This window comes from Gallus gallus, chromosome 3, assembly GCF_016699485.2.
Source record: "Gallus gallus isolate bGalGal1 chromosome 3, bGalGal1.mat.broiler.GRCg7b, whole genome shotgun sequence".
In the NCBI taxonomy this organism is placed as follows: Eukaryota; Metazoa; Chordata; class Aves; order Galliformes; family Phasianidae; genus Gallus; species Gallus gallus.
In genome coordinates this window covers 52,394,371-52,413,875 of record NC_052534.1, presented here as the reverse complement: position 1 = coordinate 52,413,875, position 19,505 = coordinate 52,394,371, and the positions used below count along the sequence as shown (strand labels likewise).

The 19,505-nt window shown below is 41.0% G+C and overlaps 1 protein-coding gene across 17 annotated transcripts in view; it reads right to left on the bottom strand.

The window, feature by feature from the left end:
* HIVEP2 (HIVEP zinc finger 2) overlaps positions 1-19,505 on the bottom strand; it is a 126,604-nt gene that overhangs the window by 45,258 nt on the left and 61,841 nt on the right. For 12 of the 17 annotated variants that reach the window (XM_046939726.1, XM_046939730.1, XM_046939725.1 and 9 more), the window contains one exon: positions 6,260-6,357. The exons of the other annotated variants lie outside the window; for them this stretch is intronic. The gene's annotated coding sequence lies outside the window, so the exon portion shown is untranslated. The remainder of the gene's footprint in view (positions 1-6,259; positions 6,358-19,505) is intronic. 17 annotated transcript variants of the gene reach the window in all.

The following is a 19,505-nucleotide window of genomic DNA, read 5'->3' as shown; positions in this document are numbered from 1 at the left end:
ATCAGATAAACTGATGGACTGGAACCCTCCTCCTTGCCTTCCTCCCATGCAAACACCAAAGTGCACAAGCAGGGTCACTGCAAGTACAACAGCAACTGTGCAGCCACAGTAACTCACCTAATTACAGACAAGCATGTGGAGGGATGTTTGAAGGCCTGATCTTTTAATGTCCCAAATCAAGATTAAATGCAGGCTCTTATGCATAAGCTGCCCTTAATGCTGTGATACTGGCAAAGCTGCCACCAACTTCAGCAAAATTTTCACTAACACAAGGGATTGCAGGCATGGGAAAGTCTTAAACAAAGCTCCTTAGAGCTTGACTGCACCAAAGACAGGGAACCTGCACCTGACTTTTACATTATTATATGAATACACCTAAATCATGGATGCAACTCCATCGCTGTTGTTTTACAGTGGCCTAAACCACTCAGTCAGGACTACACCCTCCATAGATAGCATTACAAGGAGAAAGACAAACATTTTTAGTGAACTTGCTAAGGGTCTTGTAAATTTTCTTCAGGAGTAAGAATCTTCTTTACAGAGGGATATTAGAAAAGGATAAACCATTCACTATAATGTATTTTCTATCAATCACTTTAGCATGAATCATCATATTGTGTAAACAGGCTAGAGATCATATTTATGGCTGAACTGGAAGTATTTCAGAATGTCAGAGGAATAAGAAATCTGTTAGGGCAGGCAGTCCAGAAAGAGGTACTGAGTCCCTAAGTCATTCACCTAAACTTCTAAAGTGATTTACAATAATTCCACACAAGCCCTGTGTTTTCACACCAATGCATTTTTAACCCCAGATAAAACATGGATCCCTTTGGGAGAAGAAAAAAAGTGAATTCAGGTGGAAATCTTGGACTCATCTTCACAACTTACAACTGCGTATCTTGCTTGATTCCCGATTACCTTCTGGCCTATGCAGGCTATCCAACAGAAGAGTGATCCAGTAACCCCAAAACTGAGTTATGTGGAGGAGCTTGGGGCAGAAGCAGCTGCCTGCCTGCCATTGCAGGCTGTGAGGTGAGGGAATGGACACAGGCCACTGCTCAGCTGCTACACTGACCTTCAGCTATGCTGATCTGTGTTCTGAATGTGCCCTCAGGCCACACTCGTGTTTCTGAGCTGCATGCTTTCTTGGCTATATGCAACACTACACACTGAGTTCACACGCTTGCACAGCCCCTTGTCTGTACTGCACATGAGCTCCGCAGGTTCCTCACTGCTCCAAATTGCAAAATGGCGAGCCTGTTACATCAGGTTTACTACTGCTCTGCACAGAAGGAGCACAGCAACAACACGTGCTCACTAAGATGTGCTGCATGGCTGCAAAAATGTTACATGCTGAAGTGAGATTACTGAGATTGGTTAAAAAAATCCTGCCTCTACACCAAAATGAGTTGCACCTTCAGAACACTGTAGTAATAAAATACAGTCACAATGAAAACGTTACTGATACATCCTTTTTCACTGAAGTGGCATGAAGGACGTTTATTTTCAGCGAGATGTCTGAAGGAATAACCCACATGCTAGATAGATAGTGTCATGCTATGCAAGTTGTCTTTTCCAGTATCTAGCAGAGAGAGCTCTACTGCACTGAAGCACGTGTGGTAAGAGCAATGGGCCCAGGCTCTTCTTCATATTCTCGGCATACCTGTTGCTATCACACAGCTGCTCTCAAGTCTACAATTTCCTGTGCAGTACAGACTGCATACCACTTCCCCTACAGAAAAAAAAAAAAAAAGAAAAGAAAAAAAAGGAAAAAAAAGCATTGCTTGCTTTTAATTGATGATGGAAATACTGTCATATTTTCCACTAGCCAAGCTTGAAACCACTACTGAATGAACCTTCATTAATTTTTCCACAACATTTTGCAGAAATGTCAGGAAACAGCTGCACCAGAAATGATTAACTGTCCTTATCACTCGTGTTTCATTGGCCAACTTGAAATTATATAGTTTTTTCTTCTTCCAATACTCAACATTCAATGACTTTTTTTTTGTTATTCTTCAGTTGAATATCTCAACACACCACTTTTTCTTCAGAACTATCCAGTTATGCAGGCTTAGTGGTACACAGACATTTTAGGATCAGTGGAGGAATTTATACAGTTTGGAGTTGCATACTTCTAGGAAAAGATTTCTTCCTGCAGATCACTCAGCTGTGTCTTTCTTGGATCAAATTCAATTAAATTCACAAGTCAGATCGTATTTGCCGGTCAGACCAAATTCATTACACAGACAAACTTCTCTTGCTGTGTCTTCCTTCCTCTCCTGTTCTACTCTTTCCCTTTTTCCTCTTCTCTCCCCACACTTTATCTCTCACCTCTTCTTTGAGTTATACCACATGTCATAGCTTATCATACAGTGCCCTGTATGTTTTCTGGCAAATACAACTGGAATAGTGTGCTTCATAATTCCAAACATGCAGCCACTGAGATGCTGAAGGCTTGGTACAAAATGGAGTGCAGCCATCTGGAGATAACTGCTAGCATAGATCTGAGATTCCCAGCTAGATAAAACTTTGCAGCCTTGGAACTTAGCAAAGTATCTATGAGCAAAAGAATCCTCTGACACACATTTGCACACTGCAGTGGATAACATGTATTTTCAAATATTCAATATATTCAAATACTTTTCAAAACCTTATTTTCTTCAAATTTCTGATGAGAGCACAGCCACAAGAAGCAAGCTTCACAGGATTACTTTTAAAGACCTACGTAACACAGAAGGTTCTTGTTTACGTTTTGAAATGTTTCATTTAGCATTACTACACCACATCCCCCGTTAAATTAATTCTGCATATTTGTCATCAGCAAATTTAAAGCTGCAGTTGCTCAATCTGTGTCTGCGTTGAAGCTATGGGCCTTGCATGTGTAATCTCGGGATATGTTTAGACAGAGGGAAATGTGCACGTGAAAAGGTGTATACATGTACTAGAAGGTACGTAAAAACAATCCCACCAGGTGTGGTTCAATGTTAACAACATTATGACATCCTATCTGCAGCAAAAAGTGGATTATTTAAATAAACTGGATAGGCACATAAATGGAGGTTTACCTAGGCATTATTCTTCATGATGCCTGTTATTCCCTATGATTTGCATCCCTTGCTTTTTGAAATGGTCTTTCCACAGCAGAGTGCATGGCAGAACACGATTCACAAGCAGCTCTACTCAGAAAGAGCCAGATTCCGATGTCCTTACCTGTGCTAGGTAACCTCATGAATGTCTTCATTGTTTTCAGCAGGTTTACAGCTGTCAAAATCTGGCTCAGGATCTCTAACACGGGTCAGTATTACTATTAAATTGGTGCAGTGCTGGCTACGAAGCAGATCTGTTTTTAAATTACTCCAGCAAGATATTTGCTTAGATAGCAGAAACAGCAGTACACTACATTCTATTGAAAATATCTATGAATATATATGGATTCTATTTACAATAAATGAAACACTGCCAAAAGTACCAAATTTTTTTTTAAGGATTCAGTTTTACAATATGCAATGCTGGATTTCTCCTTCACAATATCCTTATCTGTCTCTGTTCTAGTTTAAAAGCAGTAGCTTGCAGTGTCAGAGGATTTCAAGGACTGTGTCTCTCCAATGCGCGGCATGTTAATACACTACCCACTATCGAGTGCAGGGAGACTGCAAGTCATAGTGTCCATTTCTGCCTCTGCCAGATGTTTTCAAGTATCTTTCTTCTACCTCAGACTGTCAGAAAACTGGCAAATAAATGTGTTGCCCCTGTACTCTTCTCAGGGAAGAAGAAACGTGTTTTTCTCTCTGACTAATAGTGGGAAAAGAAATGAGTGTTCTTCTTTCTCGCTGCATTTGCACGTCTTGAGCTGAAACCACCACCACTGAAGCACAGCCTCCTGTTCACACATTCAGCCACGAGCAGCAGGATCTAGGGGTAATGCTATAACAAAAAGAGAGACCTTGAACTTGCTTCACCTTTTGCATAGTCATTTATATTTGGGCAAAGTGGATAACAGCTCCTTTAGCACTAGCGTAGTGGCATTTTATGCTCGCCAGGCATTCACTTTACCCAGGTATAAATAGCAAAAGGTTTCAGACAGTAGGGAATCGGGACCAATATCCTCAAAGGATTCTCAGCCAAAATAGAGCAGCTAGTCCTGCACATCACAGCTTGTGCAATCGCTCTCTGCTGCAAGAATCATACCCTGCAGGGCACCCGGGACTGCTGGTTTGGCAGCATTGCGTGCTGCTGTCTTCAGGGGAAACGCGCCTTCCTATCGCCTTGCATCTAGCAGTGGGATCAAACTGCAAGTTCACACTCATAAAGCAGGCAATATAGGCTTCAGTTTCTTAATGTGAGCTGTCCATTAGCTCATACAGCATATTTACTACTCTTCCAGTATTAAGTGCTGGCTTTAATGTCCTTAGCACACACAGTAGTGATATGTACTATCACAGTTACAATAACATTTATCTGACTTATGTTAATTGAGAGCATCTATTCTGAAGTTCAGCAGTCCCAAATGAAAAAGTAAAGACCATTACTAGGCTGACACATTATAAGGGGAATTTTCAGCATACAGGAGAGCCACAGCAACAAGGGCCCAATGCGTAGAAGTACCATTACGTTACACACTAATGAAACCTGAAGAATCAATGCTCGAAGCCCATTTTAGAGGATGGGCACCAAAGTTCTCAGTTTTACACTTAAATCTTGCCTGGTGAGTTGGGACATGGCTAGTTTTTCATACTGCAGTATTCCAAAACTCCTTCTTATAAATTTCACACACTATTAATGCTTCCCAATCTGGGAGCAGAGCACGGGGGTGCATCAGGACAGTTTGCTTCCCTGCTGAACTTTCACTGTAAATTCTACAGGCGAGGACAATGAATTGCTTTTGCCAGCATGTTCCCTGGTAACACTCTTCTCATCCAGCTCTGATCCTAGGCTACATGGGAAGATGTCTCAGCTCTCAGAGACTGCAGAGGGGAAATAGAGCGATGCAGATTGACACAACTTTGATGTGGATCCAAAGGAAGAAATATCCCATATAGCACCACTGCGGACTGTGGAATATTTGGGACCAGTTCCAGGTATCAGAAAAGGTTTAAGCCCATTTCAATTTAACCCCCTCCACTCCCTCCTTCAGTTCATACAGAATGAAATATAGGTCCAATGCCATTTACAGTTCTGAAAAAACAATAGAGTTTTATGTCAAAATACACTATGCATTTTCTTTAAACACCTTCTCCTGAGATCATCATATAGCATGAGAACATCTGATGTCTTCTGTACATGTCTAGCTCTCGGGGTTACATATAAATGGTAAAAAATGTAAAACAGAGAGGGCCAATGAGAAGGATGAAATATTTTCCTAACTTTTCACTATTTTAAGTCAGTCATGTTAAATTCAGAAGGCTAACATAACTCTCTGAACACCAAGGATGTGCCAGTACACAGAAGATTAAAGAAGAGGAGATTCTCAGTATTGCAACAAAGTAACTCTGCCTTTATGGTACAGGCCCTGAGACAAAGCTTATGTGAAACCTGTCCAACCTGTAACTACCAACTCAAACATGGAGCTGCAATGAGCAGCAGAACACAGAGCTTTTCCGGACAGCATACACTGGCCTCTGTAGTCTATAATGTCATAGATAACTGCTACGGAGAATCAGCTAACTGTAAGCTAACTTGAGTATTGTGATACTACACTGTCATCATTTTCACAACTGTAGTTTGCATGAACCCACGTGTTCAAGACCCAGAGGAAAAAAAGAAACCTTAATCACAGTATCATCAATGGTGCACTTGAAATGGTGAGATGATCCAAACAGATCACCAGATTATAATTCAAGGCCATTTAAAAATTAAATAATAATTAAAAAAAAAAAAAAAGAAACCACAATACCTCTTTCAGATATCAAAACCTCATCCACCATTTTTTTCTTTTATTTTAGACAAGTACATTTTTCTGCCTATTCTTTCAAAAAGCGTGCTCCTTGGACTCTTGAAGCAAGAACTGCACAAAGAAGGGAAAGTGGCAAACCAAATATATGGTCAAAGCAAAGACAGCACTTCTGAATTAATAAAAACATAACCTTTCCAGAAAGAGAGATGCCTCTGGTTTCACCAAGAGGTGACAAAAGGACATGTAATCAGTTACTATTTAAGTGTGAGTGACTTCTGGTTGAAGCCCTCTGAGAACAAAAAAATATTCACTGAGGCCTGCTCCCCAAGTTCATTTGAACCCATCCTTTCCTTGTTCTCCTACCTGTCTGCTGCAGTCAAAGGTGCAAGTGAATAATGGTTCCAGTCAAGGCAATTTGGTTCACCACTCCAGCAAATACGGCTGTCCACACTCTCCTCCACCTATTTAGAAAACAAACACGAAGGATTTTTAAGGACTTTTGCCAAGTCATCTTGCTATGGTATTGGCTACATTAATACAAATAGGAACTTCAGAGAGTTAGACACTGTCCTTCTCGCTCCCTAGGTATTTCTCCCTCAGAGCAATGTGACACCAGAAATCAGTACCGGTTCTGGGGATTCCACCTTGCAGTTATCTACAATGCATGTCAACTAAAAATATTCTGAAGTGAAAACTAGACTCACAAGACCTAGACCAAAAGGTATATACAATGATTCACTTTCAGACATACAAATACACCAAGCAGAATAAGCATAGAAAGTATGGCAGTGCCTTGGTAGTATGGTAACATATGTGTTTTTAATAAGATGTATTTTTAATTAAACACAAGTATTTTCCTGTCTTTGAATCAGAGCGGTGCAAGTATCTCGCATGCCACTTCTTTGCTGCCTGGAACTGTGCTCTAAAAGTGGGATCACCCCATGAATACTGAGACAATACACCATCAGTGATCTCCTAGGGACCACATAATCAAACAGCTGTGAAGCACAGATAACCACAGGCCACATTTTTCTCGGGATCCTTTCTTCCAGGACTCCCTATGTCCTTGAAGACGTGTACATGAAATGCTACTGCAAACTACGTGCCAGGGATGAGCAGTGAGGTGCTCACTCCAGGGTGGATGTGCTCCTGGAAAGAAAAGCACCCTCAGGGAGATCCTGGAGAGTGACATGATGGCACATAGTCCCAGGGAGAGATCTTGTGTGTCTTTTCTCCTGCCCTTTGCCCTGCCATGCTCCACAGTGCATGGACATGACGCTGCTGGCTGTCTACCCTCATGGGGCAGCTGGGTCACCGCAGCAGGAGAGCTACCCATTCCTCGAGGACTTACAAACATTCTGGACAGAGGCCTCTGACAGGAAAATGCCCAACTCAGCAAGCTAGACCTGTAGATTGATGGCCATGACCTAATCGTATCCCTACAGAAGCAAGCAGCAAACCTCTCTAGGTTTTCATGAGCACAAGGCCTGCCCGCACTGCCCTGTGCACTGGCAAAGACTGACCAATGTGCTACGGGCGAAGCCTCATAACTCCGTGATTTCGTCATCAGCAGAGTGCAGATGTGAGCTGAGGGAAACAGTGCCAAAATGTGAATGTTGAGGAAGGTCTGGAATGAGTTAGTAAGAAAAGGCATATGCTTATATTTTCTGCTGTAATGTTTGCTATCAGCAACAAAAACAAATATCAAATGATAATGTGTTACTAACTGGCAGTGTCAACAGTGGTCTATATAGGCATCTGAGTATATAAAATAACATAATCTCTGGCTCCAGACCCTAACACTTTATCACATCAATATACAGCTTTCTAGGAAATTAATCTGGATGCAGAGCCAGGAACCACTTTTCAATCTCCGGGCAGACAGGGCCCAATATGCTTTTAATCTATGGGTGAAAGCAGGGCAAGGCTGGACTCAAGGGCAAAACCCTGTTTATAGCAGAGCCAGTATTTCACTCTCTATTTTTACAACTAGACTGAGAAAAGTTCCTGTCAGAAAAGAAAGCAAAGCAATAAAGAAACCATGAGTTGTTATTAGCCCATTCTTCAGTAAAACCTAGGGGTGCTCCAAATTGCATCTTGCTTCTCCTGGTAATAAACAGATATCCTCCAGCCCCTAAGCATGCAGCCCCACACCTTACACTTTCAGAGAGGCCTAACTGGCTTTAATGACAATGGTCACACTTGCACAAAGTTGTTCTTAATGAATATATATTACAAATCTGTTTATGCAGTCTCCAACCCAAAGACAAGGGGGCCATTTATGGTAAATCCAAGCAGGAGCAGAGGGGCATTCCATTAAAAGACAACAAAATCACAAGGGAAATATGCCATTTACAAAATCAGCTTTTAACCGATGGGAGCCAGCGTATTTCCCCATGAGGTAGACTTCTCTGTCTTCAGCAGTGTTCCTCAAAAGATATACCAGGATCTGATCCAAGTGTGAAAGACTCCCACTGACTTCAGTGAAGGTTGGATCAGTTTCCGAGTATTTAAAAAGCTTACCCTTTACTTATAATTAGGTTAAATATTATTCAAAGCAAGATCTGTTTAAGGATGGTATGATTTTGTCTAATCAGTACTATTGCATATCCTTACTAACTCAACAACCCTACAGCAATGCTTGAGCTTGCAAGCAGTATGTAGTGTGAGGGAGGGAACAGCTAACCTACAATGCCTTTAACAACCCCAGATAATGCAAGTGTCATCAAACAGAATGTTACTACCCAATTAAAGCTTCCAGAGGCTTTGTTGCGATACTAAACCCAGAACTTTTAATTTGTTTTTATCATCAAGTTAGTAAAAACTTGTGCAATATTGGGTTATTTGGAAGTGAAAGAAAACATTCCTTTAACAACTACCCACCAAAGAAAGGCAGCAGTGCAACAACCACTGCACATCATTTGCTAGCATTTGGACATATCTGGTCAAGACTGTTTTAATCTACTGCTGTTGTTTGCCAGCCATGGAGACTAAGTTAAACAAGTGCATCAGAAGGGGAATGAGAGTATGAGAAACACGGCATGACTAGGAAGACTTTTTCCAATTTGAGCTTTGTAGCTTATACTCTCAAGGATGAGTCCTTTTACACTGGACCTGAAAACATGAAAATGGAGGTACTCTGATGATTACTCCTACCCTTTGCTTTTGAAGAGTACTAGACTCTCCCTTAGCAGTTTCAGTAGTTATCTTATGATTGTACAGCTACATGTTTAGCAGTGAAATTAAAATGTAGCAGTAGGCATTGTTATCATCTGACCATAAAGGTAAATACATTTCACTGATCAACAAGAACTCTGTTTTGTATTAGTTTTTATCTATCTGTTACACTGTCCCTATTACATTAGTTGAGGGGGTACCAGAGGAAGATTCCTGTGCACTTCACAAGACTAAAAAAAGTACCAGGAATCTCATGTGTACTTTAATGAGAAACTAAAGTTTAAGGAAAACAACTGGCAAATATTTATTCTGCTGCTAATTAATCTAAGGCTTTGAAATAGCACAATAAATGGGTAAAATTTTCTCAAGAGTACAAAGGGCAAATAAAGCCTTGCCTGCGTTACTCCTTAACTTGCTTGCAGCAGGTATCATTCCAGCAGACTGTATCTTATCATTGGAAGGGAATTCACCTAACAACTCCGTTTGACCACGTCTATCAGAAAGCCAGACACTATTTAAATTGCAGCCAGGTTCCCAGATGGTATAAGATAATTCAAATCAAGGAAGATCCACACAACTTGGGTAGAAAAACACTTTTCTTGTACACATCTGTAGCTTGCCATCCCAGAGCTCTAACTCATTTCTTGTAACTCACAGAACTAAGGCAATACACAAACCTCCCCCTTTTTTACATGGGTTCAACCCCCCTTCAGATATGTGAAACAGTCTGTGTGGACTTTGTAATGATCTCTTTGCCCTCTTTCTCCTTTTCGAACACAAAGTTCAGAGATTACAGTTCTTAGTGGGAGGAGTGAGAAGTCTAAAATTTGCTTGACTGTCACTGTGATGCATTAAGCTCCAGAAAGACATCAATCTCCATCTCAGTACTTACTCTCTGAACAGGCAATATTTTACAGTTACCATTCCCTAAACAAAGCACAATTTATTAAACACACAATTCGAAAGCTACAGCAGCTAAGACTGGAAGTAAAAATATCTCCCTACTTGAGGAAGGTAAAAGCCATGTCATGCTTTAAATTAACTTAACAGGAACAATGGCAGAACACAACCACCTAAGTAACATCGTTCAAACCCAAATGCAACCATACTACATGCAATCAAACTTGGAAAAAGTGAAAGAAAATGTTTCCCATTACTATACTGGTGTTCTCACTTTACGTGTTCACACAAATCATCTGTGAGTACTCTACCTTTTCCCTCTTAATTCTAAGTCATTCTGGCAGCTCTGGCAACTACAAGCAGTTTGCTGAAATTTATGGATCAAATCTTGAGCTACCTCCAAATTTAAAGGGATGATTTTTTTTTTTAATAATTTTTTCCTGTGCTGTAAATGTTTTCATCTTCATCATTGAAACAGAAAGTTTATTTTTTTATTTTTAATTTTTATTTATTTATTTATTTATTGCAATAGGATTATGATAGTCTATTAAAATTTTGTTTCTTCACAGCTTTGTTGGTATTTTGCTAGCACCACGCTGCAGATCCAGACACAAAGAGCACCAAGAAATCTCTGCAACATTTTTCATTTGCTGAAATTTATATGCCTGTGAATTTACATGTATGTGTGCTTGCATATGTGTACATATTATGTAAATAAAAATAGTCACGCATGCTAACACATGTATATGCTGTTTCTATTGTGTCTCAGCCTCTCCTGAAAGCTAGCAATCAGAACAAAATTTACCTAAAAGATACATTATCCCAAATAACTTCTGGAACATCACCTGTGAACTTTGTTTATTCACCCATAAGCAATTCACTCTATTAAAATCAAGCACCTGATTTCTTTGGCAATGTTATATGTAGTGTTTGGAACTACTCTAAATTACTTCCTTCATTCCCAGAACCCACGATGTGCAGGATCATATTTTGCTGCTAGCACTGGAACTATGATTTTGGGTTACTCTTTTTTTTTCCCAATTCAGCCAGGAGCTAAATTAGCAAGAGCACATCCCCCTAAGTATAGGTCCATAACCTCACTACACATAGCAGTTTAGACGCTGCCAGCTGAGATCAGTGCCCTCAGCTAACCAGGCTTGATGCTTTTAGACAATGGTCAGGCTGACAACTGACACTGTGTCCACATACACATGTTGCTCAACCCATTTGTCTGCTCTCCTGTTGCCAAAAGAACAGGACTGCTTGGCCAGGCAGCTGGTACAAAGATGTGAGTACTTCCAGGGGTCCTCTGAGAGTGGGCAGGGAAGGCCAAAACATCAGGTCTCCACTGAGCCCAAGATAGGATTTCTGATAAAGCTCATGCTCTAAGCAATCCAAATAGGCTTCAGCAATATCACCACAGGGAACTTCCTCCAAAAGTACCTTGATGAAAAAGTGTCAGGGATGAAAGCTCGCTTGCACCTGAGAAGCTGGCAACTAAGCAGACACACAAAACAGCAGGAAAGTGTGATGCCTGGGGACAAGAGAAATCTGTCAGCAGAGAAAATATGTGAATTCTAAGGACTTGGGTTCTGCTTTCAGAGTTTTGGTTGTTGTTATCTGCAAAATCTAAGCATTACTCTCTACCAAAATAAATTTAAGACCTCAGCAAGACTGGTGTTAAGTCAGAGCACAGACTTTATACCAGGCATACTGGTATATGCAGATCAGTCTCTGATACTGCACTCCTAGATGCAAAGCCAGCTCATACAACAAAGGATGCACTACTCTCTTTTTGGGTCTGCATCCACGGTGAAGCACCATCACTGGCAGCTGTACATTTATCCTAGAAATCAGAACTGGCCATCAATACACTTCTGATCAGAATCTTTGCTAGCAGTTCTTCTGGATGCCATATGACTTCTTTACAAGGAGGTGGGTGCTCTCTATCCCTTGTTCCTTCCACATCTAGAAAAGGAATGTTTAAAATGTCCTCATTCCCAGTGCCTTCACACTGTTCCTCCAGGACTAAAGGAGGAAGAAGGCTGTGGAGTCCTCGGTCCTCTGCTGTGAGGCAAGATCCCTCTGCACTGATGTCACTGCACTCTCGGTGTGTGCCCGGTAAGACAGTAATTTGTCATGAGCGTGGGCCCTATCCATACATGGCAGGCTGGAGGAGGAATGACCTCAAACTCCGTTTCTGATCCAGAGGGCGTTGTCAGAGCACAGTGTTTGAGTTTGATGCATGAAGCGCAGAGATATTTTCAGCTCCTGAATCACACTTCTGGCTCCACAGCTAACTTGAACTTTTCCTTAATTTTGTTTGCAATTTTTCACCTTCTGCTATCACCATTGGGCTCTCAGAGAAAGAAAATGAGCTGGTTACAGAAAAAAAAAGCCTTATTATGAGGATTTTTTTTAAATCACTTTCATTTTAATTGCTTCTATTTTATTCTCCTGTATGTGTGGAGCAGTGGAATTAAACAAATGACTGATAGATTAGTGGTGCATCACAAATGTCTGTTGTTTTTTTTGTTGTTGTTGTTGTTTTTTAATATGCTATTAAGTACTGCCAGTGAATGTTTTCTAATGACTTTGATGTCCAGTACAAGAACAAAATGGCCTGAAAAATCAGGCAGTGCAACAGCAGTTAACCTGGTTGCAGCTATAGGAAAGCTTTGAGGGATCAAATTTGTATATTCCTATAGTTAAAGCAAAAATATTTTGCTGTACTGTTGCCATAACACAATATTGACTTGACTAGAATTCAAGAGCATAACTTGAAACTGGCTGTAATGAAAACACAGAGCCTCACTTTACAATACCAAAAGAATAAGTTCTAATTGGCATATCCTGCCAATTACGACTGCATCACCTCTCCGTTGCCATGGCCTGATTCCTGAATTCAATAGGAAAGCTCCAGGAAAATGAACAGACAAATTATGCAACCTCAGTCACAGCTGAGCAAGTCATTTAGGCATACGCTTAATTCCATCTCTAAGCAGTAGAGCCAGCTCAGCAAAGCAAGGCATGTGCTCAAGTTAGAAGTGAATAGGTGGCATGCATCCTTCTGAATGTTCTTTTTTTTTTCCATAGACTCTGGATGTAGCGAAAAACTTCCCGATTTCCTTGGAGCTCATCATGCTGGAAGAAGGTTGAATTCACTCACACACGTACCAATCTTTTTAACTCATCCATAGATTGATTAAGCAAAACAAATTAAAAAAAAAAAAAAGAAAAAACCAACCATGTGGGGCATATCCTTGAGCAGAGATAAACGTGCATGCTACCCACTGATTACAGGGAAGCACAAAGGCAGGAGGAGGTGATGCAGAAAAGATGACATAACAAGCTACTATAAGGAAATCCCATGCATCCACAACTGCTGATAAGACTCTTGTAGTGTTTTCACGTAGAACTGGCAGTTTCCTTATCCATCAGAACAGGGTCATGGGCACTTAACTCCTCTACTTCCGTTTGCCTCACATGGCAAGGAGGAAAGAGTAAGAAAAATGACCACATGATAAGATAAGGGATGTGGTCTCTCCTAGATGCAATAAAGTAATTGGGCAGTCTCTAAAGTCTTTTCCTTTAAATTTTCTTTAATCTCAGCAAGAAACATTAATCTAACAGAGACAACTTCCAGGCAAGCATGATTCCCCAGGAGCATTCCTCAACTGCAGATAACTGGGGGAAAAAAATGGCCTGTTGCAAGCAGGTGGGCTGTATCAGTTCATGAGGAAGGTGTATTTGGTCACAGGCTGTACTGCTCACCTGCCGCTGCCCGCCTGCCCAGATGGAAGGGCCTCAGGTACCTTCCTGTTTCATCCTCTCTCAGAGGTCAGTGCCACAGGGTTGCCTGAAATCATGCTGCCCAAGGTTGTTTTCTCCTGTATCCCTGGGCAGAAGTCTGGAGGAACCCAGACCCCAAACTCTACTGGAAGGGTCTGGAGTGGGTCAGAGACCTGATCCATTCTCTGTTTAAGGTTACAATTTATCCCTCCTCCAAGGGTACCGTGAGCCATATACAGAACAAAAGTTTGCAGGAATTAAACTACCACAGCAAAAGACACATTATGCAAACATCTCTCTTTTGAGATGACACAACATAGAGCATAAAGCACAAACAAAACCAAAACAAACAAAGCAGAAAAGCATTGTGGAATTAAAAAAAAAATCATTTATTGAAGAGCTTCTCTGCTCCTCTTACACCCATTAGGACAGCAATAATGCTGAAATGGACAGCCAGCCCTGAAAACTGGATAAACTGAGACATAGAGAAAACAACTGAAAGCAAGGAGAGAGACTGAAAAAATAAGCGAGACAACAGATGGAAAGTAGAAATGCAATGTCTAAACTGCAGCTGTAATTCTGCCAGTAGCAAACATGTTTAAGAACGGTTCATCCTGCTTTCCTATTCTGGGGAGGCAGGAGTTTTCTTGTCAACAAAACTGCCATGGATTCTCCCCAGACAGTTGGTGGGACAGGAAAATTATTTCCCTCCACACCTAGGAGCAAAACTACGCATCTAAGAAAGGGAAAGCCTCTGACACCCCCTGGTTCCTCATTACACAGTTGTTCTAGTACAGCTGGGGAGCACAGAGGGTCACCTCATTAAAATCTATGTCCACAACTACCAGAGCTGTATTTTAGTTGCTGCTGGCCAGGGGTCAATGAAAGGTATTGTTCGGAGCTCTCCCTTGGCAGTACAACTCTGCCAGTCACTCTCCTTTACTAGCTTGACTGTTAGAATTACACAGGAAAAAGGTTGTTATTATTCTACCAATGTTTTATAGACTAATTTGGCAGTTTTTCTAGCATGGTTTTAGTAGTTTTGATAGCATGCTAGTATGGGAAAGAAGGATTTCCACATTGGCTCAAGAAACAATGCTGGCAAGACTACCTATTTTTAACATGGTGTATTCCTATTTCAGACACAGCACTTTCTCTCCCATCTGTTGACACAATTGTTTTGTTTTTTAAAAGACACAGTTGTCTGTCTCTTGGAGAGAAGAAACAATGATCCCCAATAGCTGCAGAGAGAAACAGGAGACTAAAACCTCATCAAACAGCGCGCTGGTCAGAAGGTAATGCTGCTTGGTTTATGAGTGAAAAATAGAGCCTCTTAAGGATTCCGATCCTTCTTAAAAATTACATCAGGTTTTGGCTTCTGTGGTATTGTAAGTGTGACTGTGGACTTTTAAAATTCACATCTGATATGCTCACCAACTAACTAAGATGGCTTATTGATCTGGGGAGCCTAACTGCAAGCCTGCCATCAGTGACACGCCAGCCTGCTCAGCGGGAGCGCAGCCACAAGATCGGAGCCAGAGGCAGACCTTTTCATTCCTTTCTTTACTAACAAAAGGAAAATGTAATGACAGCACTGGCAGAGAGAAGGGAACACCAAAAATTATTAATATGATAAAAATTCAACTCATATAGCAGGATAAAGCATTAAGCAATCCTTTTGACACTGGGGTTGTCAGGCTGCTTTCTCAGATTTTTGATGATAGAGTTTTTTTTCCTCATTGGATTGCTGAAGCTCCTGGTTATGATCTCCCAGGCAATCTGAAAACCTCATCTCCTTTCAAAGGCATTCCAGGCAGCCTGAGAGTTTGTAGCAAATAAAGCTGAAGCGCGGCTGAGGTGGGACCTCTACAGATCACTACAGCAACCTCAGCTCTTGTAGGACAGCCTATTTGCTGGCAAAGCTGCAATATGAAAACCTGATATATTAAAGGTCAAGACTCCAATACAGAGCAGACTCATATGTATTGTGTTTTAATTTCTTTTTACGCAGAGAGGTGTCTAGGGACCTGGAGAGGTGACAGAAAGATAAATCATGCACGACAAACTGGAACAGAAGACAAGGCTGTATCCAGAATAGGATCTCTCCACTGTTGCAGCTGTCCTAGCAAACTGTATTGACAGCGTGTCCCCAGCACAGGCTTCATTCGTACTAGCAAAATTGTATTATTTGCTAGCATAGCTTTTTCCTAAGGTTCCTCTTTCCTTATCCAGCAGGTAAAAAGTGTATCCATAAAAGTAGAGGTTTGTCATAAGTGTCTCCACAGTGAGAGCTTCTGTGTCAGTCAGAGATCGCATCAAGGATCAAGCCTCTTTACACCTTCGGTCAAGACAGTTATGTCAGCACAAGTCTGTGTAACAGGCACGTTCCTCATCTGCCTGGAGTGAAAAGTCAGCAGTCACCTGCTGCAGCGTTCTGGGCAGGAATGGAGAGTCAGGCTGAGCATACTTATCCCACCCTGACAGGAAAAACTGCACCAAACCAAGTGCCTGGGATCATACTTAAAGATAGAACCACATTCACCATGATGATGAAAAATACAGCTGACCTAAGATGTATTTTCAAGGAATTATCACGTGGATCTGCTTTCAGGAGCTGTCTGAAAAGATATTTTCCAGGAGTGCTATGTGGTATGTTCTACTGTTCACAATCACCCAAGTGATTTAAGATTTTAATGCCGTCATCTATAATCTTTGTAAGAGAACGGGCAGTGACTTTAACATGCCCTTGAGAAATGAAGATTCATGAGGGATCTGGCAGGGCATTCATATATCGCTTGCAGACTGGTAAAAGGGCTCTCCTGCCTTTAGTCTGACAATGTCTAGAGCTGTGGTCCTTGCCCGTTCCAAATTATCTAATTTCTTTGCAAGGAATGCAGTACATATTACTGGAAGGCTGGACCTACTCCAGGCGACTATGGTTTCTATGGACAGGAAGCTTTAAGGTTTAGGATTAAAACAGCAAGAGGCTGAAAATTGAGGACCTAGAAATAACCACCAATGGTCCTGACGCAGTCCTCTCTGAGGACACTGCAGCTCTCAAAAATACAGGGAACAACTTGGAGAATTATCTCAGATAAAATACTAGTTTTTGGATGACAGTGGGAAGCTCCTGCAAATACAGTAATGCAACGGGTTCTGGCATGTTTTCACTTATGGACTTCAACCAATTCTGCAGAGCATCATGTAGGAAAACACAAAATATAGAAGCTTGTAGCTATCTGATCTATTGCAGCATGTCTCATTTAAAGGAAAACTACTGGATCTATGTTTTTGTTCTTTTTTTTTTAAAAAAAAAAAGGGAAAACTGTGACTTATGACAGTAGACCTCTTCTTCCCCTAGCTGTAGAAGCTGAAGATGGTCCTGTCTCCATTTGCTCCTGCCTGACTGAAGGCTCATGCTTACTATTTCAGTCAGTGTGAGCACTCCACTGACCTTCAACAGCCACTGAAGCCAACCCAGATGGCTATGCCTGCAGTAAGAAACAGATCACTTTCAAAACTCTTTCAACAAGTAGAATGGTTAGCTAGTTAGCAGTGATTATTCGTGGGCAGTGTCATCTTCAACCTTTACAGCACCACGTGAAGGCAATACCTGTCCATTATCCAAGATCTGCAGCATAGATGAAGAGATGAAGAAAAGGCATGATGGAAAATTTGAAATTCTGTATCATTACTGTGCAAACTGAAAAAGTAAACTTGACAGGAACCCTCCCAGACTTAAGAGCTCTAAATAATAATTACGTGGTACTTGACAGTAGACTCCTTGCTTTAAGGAAGATATACAGATTATATCCTGAATTTTCAAGACTCAATAACGTTGATGTGGTCAAGGTGCCACTCTGATATTCTTTTTTAATGGCCAAGACAACAAAACTACTTTTCACATCCCCCAAAATGTCACTAAAAACAATATATTTTAAATTAGAAAATTATTTACCTTTGAAATATAAATGGCAATGCACATGAACAGAGCCTCCTCTGAGTTTATTCATGTCTCTGTTCAAGAGTCAAGTGGCCAAATCACATTGACATCCATTGAAAATCTGGCTTTAAGCTGTCTTTGCTCTCTCTGCTGTGTTCAGCAGAAGTTTAGTGCAGCTGCAGTCAAAAGACTAAAGACTGCAAGGTGGCAATTTCACCACGACTTGTCCCCTTAAAACCTCCAAGTTTCATTCGGCACTAGGGCTTCTGCTCAAAAATTAATAGAAAACAGGAAAATGGTAAGAGGCCACACTGACTGTGGAAAGTCCAACTGAAGAAAAACTGCCCTAGGAGAGGATCCAAGAAAGAGCATGGGACCAAAAATACTTTCAGACAGCACTGTCGACATGTTAAACAGCAGAAGTGTTTCTGCCAGGAAAACATAATGCCACCACTAAGAAACATAAGAAATCAAGTTAAAGGCCTCTCAAGAGGGGGAAAAAAAAAAAAGGCAGAACAAACAATAGCAATCATTTCAGAAACTCAGACACAAATAAAGACTAAGAAAGAAGATGAGTTGAAGAAAAAAAAAAGGACAAAAAAGACCCCTAATGAATTCTACATCTCCAAAGAGTTATTCAAATTCCCACTTCATTGTTTCCAGAGATGAATACCACAGATTCTGATTCAGGAAATGTGAACAGATATATTAAAATGCGGTCAATTCCTCCCAAACTGTTATGTGCCATTCCAGAACCTTTGACATCACCAAAATGATCACTTGAGATCACTTCTAAAATGATTAAAAATAAAAACAAAAACATAAAGAAAACAAGCTATTATTCTATCAAGACTGCTTAACAGGAGATGAGTAGAACTGACAGACCTCAGGGAAAGGCCAGTGGCCAGCCAGCACAGCACGCTTCACCTGCCCAGGATAGGGTGAAGCACTTCTCACCGCTTTTCTAAGTATCACTTACTAACACTCCAGGTCCCCATTACTTCCAAATTGGCTTTAAAAGCGATAAGTAAACAGAATCATTTGCGTTGGAGCTTCTTCCTTTTTCATTCTGACAAATCAAAGAACTGCATCAGTTGAACTACAGAGCTGTGTTTCTGCACCTACGTGCCAATGTTTTTCATATCACTTCATTACAACTAGTCCTGGCATGGAGCAGTGAAGTCCCCAGTGGGTTTGCAGATCATTACAGCAACATGATTAGAAAGCTTGATCCAAATATCATAAAAGTCAATGAAACTTGGATTGAGCCCAACAAGAAATATTTTGTTCCTGCTGTGGGTGGTTACATACACATTACACTTTTTCTAGTGATAAAAGTGAGTGTTCCTCCATGCGCCAATTTTAATAACAGTACAGCCTGCTTTTGAACAATAAACTGTCATGAAAAAAAAACGTAACCTGAGATAGAAAAATCATAGAATCATAGAATCATCAAGGTTGGAAAAGACCCACAGGATCACCCAGTCCAACCATCCACCCATCACCATTAGTTCTCATTAAACCATGTCCCTCAACACAATGTCCAAACGTCCCTTGAACACCTCCAGGGTCAGTGACTCCTCCACCTCCCTGGGCAGCCCATTCCAGTGCCTGAACACTCTTTCAGAGTAGTAGTATTTCCTAAAGTCCAGCCTGAACCTTCCCTGGTGCAGCTTGAAGCCATGATCAAAACATGAAGCCATCGTGTTTTCTGTGCCCGGGATCAATCAAAAATCCCACTGACTACAGTAACAGTTGAGTAAGACTACCACACTGTTCCGTAAAGGAATGCATTTA